Consider the following 4615-nt stretch of genomic DNA (forward strand, 5'->3'; position numbering starts at 1 on the left):
ATGTGAGTGCCCCGGGGAAGAGCAGAGAGACCTCGTATTTATAGGAGGGAAAAAGGTAAGGGGCAACGGTTAGCAAAGGCATCCATTCAAAGCAAACGACCATTGGGCTAAAAGTTGCGAAGAGGAAACGTTCAAATTCATATTCACACAACAAACGGCAAAAAGAGCATTAAATGTTTATACAGAAGTTTTCAGAGGACAATTCGATGTTTGATACACTCATTCGAGGAGGGTATGGATGGCCATGATCGCCGACTGGCGGATCTGATCTGCTGAGTTCAGGACCCGTTGGTCGTCTTCGGTCGATCTGGGGACTTCTGGCATGGTTCGATGAAGCCGGATGGCTTCGTGGGCAAGGTTCTGCCTCTCCTGCTTTAGATCGGCAATGACAAATGGAAGATTATGGAGTTTCTTCTCTTCAGTGGCTATAGCCTTTGTCACCTGCTCTATCTCCTTGGCAAGTTCTGCCCTACGCCGTTTAAGACGGTCTATGGTGCCAATGATGTCCGGGTGGGAATTTTCAAGTGCGCCAATTCGGTGATGTACTTCTTGAGCTCGGTGATTGTAGGAATCCTCCTCTTCACATGCCTTTGCTAGCTTGGCACGATCAGCCATGTGCCGTGGGGCTCTGAACACCGGGATTTGCATTGACTCAATGTATGCTATGGGTGCTAGAGCTTCTGCTGCATCCTTCGGGACTCGGCCTTTTATCTCATTGAAGATCTGTCAAATCGGCAAGGCGTCTTCCACCAATTGGCTGATGTCTTCCTGAAGGACTCGAATGCTCTGGAGCTTGGCACGAATCTCATCAGGAATTGAGCTTAGAGCCACTTGTCGGGAGGCTACCTCTTCGTCATCGGAGTCGGCGACTGCAAATGAAAAAGGCTATTTTTGGGCGTATCTTGCTCCTATTAAAAAAAAAGGGGGAAAGAGCAGTTTAACCAATGACAATGGAGATCAGTTGGAATGAACGCCGAGGGCCCTTTCTTGTTTAAAGCAGATTTCTTCCATTTGTGTTGGTAGGGTTTCCATCCTCATTTTGGGAATTGGTGTTGCTGGCTCATCAGAAGAAGAAGACTCGACAATTATCCGCGTTCTACTTGGACTAGCTTCCTAGAGAGTTACAGGAGGAGAGTCTCTGTAAGTATGAAGTAATAGTTAAATCTAATGATGAATAGTAGTTGCTCTACCTCTGCGAGTTGTCTGGCCGATGACCGTTGGAAAGGTACGATTGACGCACCCAAAGTGGCCTACATCAGAAATCGGTCAGTTTTCGGTTAAGGATTAAGAGACTTGAGTAAAACAAGTATGTTGAAGGGACTACTGGTGTTTCCTGAAGAAGGACTCAGATGCTCTGGAGCTTGGCACGAATCTCGTCGGGAATTGTGCTTAGAGCCACTTGTCGGGAGGCTACCTCTTCATCATCAGAGACGGCAACCGCAAATGAAAAAAGGCTATTATTGGGCGTATCTTGCTCCTGTTAAAAAAAGGGGGGAAAGAGCAGTTTAACCAATGACAATGGAGATCAGTTGGAATGAACACCGAGGGCCCTTTCTTGTTTAAAGCGGATTTCTTCCATTTGTGTTGGTAGGGTTGCCATCCTCGTTTCGGGAATTGGTGCTGCTGGCTCATTAGAAGAAGAAGACTCGACGATTATCAGTGCTGTACTTGGACCAGCTTCCTATAGAGTAATAGGAGGAGAGTCTCTATAAGTATGAAGCAATAGTTAAATCTGATGATGAATAGTAGTTGCTCTACCTCTGCGAGTCGTCCGGCCGATGACCGTTGGAAAGGTACGATTGACGCACCCAAAGTGGCCTGCATCAGAAATCGGTCAGTTTTCGGTTAAGGATTAAGAGTCTTGAGTAAAATAAGTATTCTCTACCTCAGTTGAAGGGATTGCTGGTGTTTCGGTCTCTGCTTGGGGTGTGGCCGATTGCCGCAGAGATTGCTCTGGAATGATTTGCATGGCCTAACAGAAAGTGGAAATTAATACTGATAGTATACTTGGAAAAATACGAGGCGTGTAGAGTTACCTGAACAGCTTGTACCAATAAGGACACAGCTGTTGATCCGGCTTCCGCAGTGACTTGGGGATCGACCTCCTGAGCAATCAGGAGGGTTTGTACGGCTGAAGACTCGGCTGGTAAAATCGCTGATTGATCGGCTGGTTCTGTGCGGGCGTGCACCCAGCGGCTTGTCTTCTTTGAAGAAGATATCTTTAGTTTCTGCTTCAATCAGCCGGTGGTGCTGTCTTCGATGGACGAGGCCTGAAAGCTGATGATTGGAAATGATGTATACGGATGGTGATTCTCTATCGGCCTGTTGCTACGGCTGCGCGTTGGGGGAAGTTGGCTTCCAGACTGCAAGAAAAAGGAGGAATCAGTGGTAATCCTGTAGCACAAAAGATACAATGTCAAATCGACCAGAAAGTTTGGTACCGCTGCATTTGGGTCGACGTTGTTAGGATCCAGATCATTGCAATATGTTATGGGAGATACGCAGAAGAGGTGTTGCTTCCATTCACCCCACAATAATTTGAATTGCTGAACAGCAAAAGGAGCCACCACCCAGTTGGTCAAATCAATGGTACTGGAGTCTGGTGTCAGACTGCATAGCCGATTATATTCAAGTCCTTTGGTGAGCTCATCCCAGAACTTTGCGCGGCCACCAAAAATAAATCTTAATCGGCAACTGTCCAAGGCCAAATTGCCGTGCTGCCACTGATGGGTTATAAAATTCATAAGTTGGAGAGTCCTTCCCCGAAAAGAAGTTCGCTGGCAGGATCCCTGGTTTGATCAGGACGTCTATAAGCTTATTGTCAAAGGAGTTGGTTGTCAAGTTGAAACAAATGGGATGCTCAAAGAGTGGCTCAGCTCTTTGGTATGGATACCAGCTTGTGGTTTCTTCACTGAAGCTGATATAAAAGCATCTGAAACACTCAGCTGTTTTGGTCGGAGTAAATTTGCTGCTAGGAAAAGCTGATGCTGCCTCGCCAAAAGAAGTGCAACGTCGTCATACTGTTGGATTTTCCTCTAACTCAATATTGGGAAATGTTTTGGTCTCTACTTTTTGCCGGAAAACTTTGCTCATGTATAAAGTGAGCCAGAGAGTAATGAACCACCAGGGGCCACCAGGGTTCCCAATCAGCTCTCCGGTTGACAATTTGATGGCGATTTGATGCATCATATGGTAAGCCGACCCTAGCAAATGTTTTCCTAGAGGGACAGTGGATCCTCTTGCCAGAGCCTCGGCTAGGGCTTGTGTATTGGAAGAAGGACCGACTGCTTTGCCGCAGAAGAAGTGTTTCTCTAACCACATCATTAGGAAGGCCATGTATTCTCGGCCCAGTCTTCATGTTTTTATCAATATATCCTTTCCACCTACTGATTCCTTTTGTCTCCAGGTGATGGGTTGGTTTGACCAAACAATCAAAGGGCAAATCGGGGGAAGAGATGTCGTGGCCGGTCAGCATCAAGACGTCTGCTAAAGTGGGGGTCATGGGCCCGTGTCCAAAAAGAAATGCATTGAGTGCGTCAGACCAGAAGTAAGAGGCCACCATAACCAAGGGTTCGTTCTTCTCCATCTGAGACAAGGACAGATTTATACATTGGCCGATTTTCAGTTCGTCCCAAAGAACCCTCTTAGAATTGGACATTCTTTGGAACCACTCCGTCCAGCCAACAGTTTCGTTCGGCCAGGATCTGAATGCGCCTGTCCACTGGTTCAAGTCCATGGGTGACTACTTGAAGGGAATCCTGTGGGTTTCTAAGTTAATCAAATTGGTGGGATCTGGATTCCCCATAGGACCAAGGCTGATAAGATCGAGTGCATCAGAAATGCGGATGGTGATTCGCTGCCTGACCTCCTAAGGAAGGTGAAAAAGGGAAAACTGAAAATAGATCTAAAAGGCGCATGAGCGGTGAAAGGTAAAAGGGTAAAGCTTTGAATATTTACCTCCGGAATGAAGTTCATGGTTGCTGATGGAGCCACCATTGGAGAAAATGAAGTGGGATGAGAATGAGAGAAGGATCGCCGGAGGGATGCAACCGTAACGTGAAAGGGCGCTGGAAGGTGACGGGAGATGATTCGCCGGAAAAGAGGAGTTTCTGAGCTCGTGGGAAAGAAGCGGCAGGGGATGCGTGTATTTCAAGTCGGTTCGAGAGAAGGGTAAAGGCGGGATTTTTACCGTGCCATCTGCACAAATTTCAGGGCAGTGGTTGCCTCGGGCGCCCAGTTCGAAAAGATTATAATCATCAGAGAGGAGACTACAGAACAGAAAGGAACTTTTGCCGTGCTTGCCTCGGAAAAAGAGTTAAAATTAAGAAGAATTTCGAAGCAAAAGTTGTGTTTTACTCTGAAACTGGAGGTCATGTGTTGATGCCGGATTTTGACATGTATTTTAAAATCGGTGTCAAAGAAGGAGAAAGACGGGCCGATGCGGCGGGCTAAAAGCTACAGTTGGGAATCGGCTGATTGAAGCTACAGCGTTTCGGCCGATTGGCAAAAGGGATCGGTAAAGGTTGGCCGGTTGGGAGCGGGAGCGGCTTGGCCAGTATGGGCCTAAGGTGGGCCAGAGAAAAGATCAGCTGAAGAAGGAGATTGGCCTGTAGGG

This window comes from Setaria viridis, chromosome 3 (assembly GCF_005286985.2).
Source record: "Setaria viridis chromosome 3, Setaria_viridis_v4.0, whole genome shotgun sequence".
In the NCBI taxonomy this organism is placed as follows: Eukaryota; Viridiplantae; Streptophyta; class Magnoliopsida; order Poales; family Poaceae; genus Setaria; species Setaria viridis.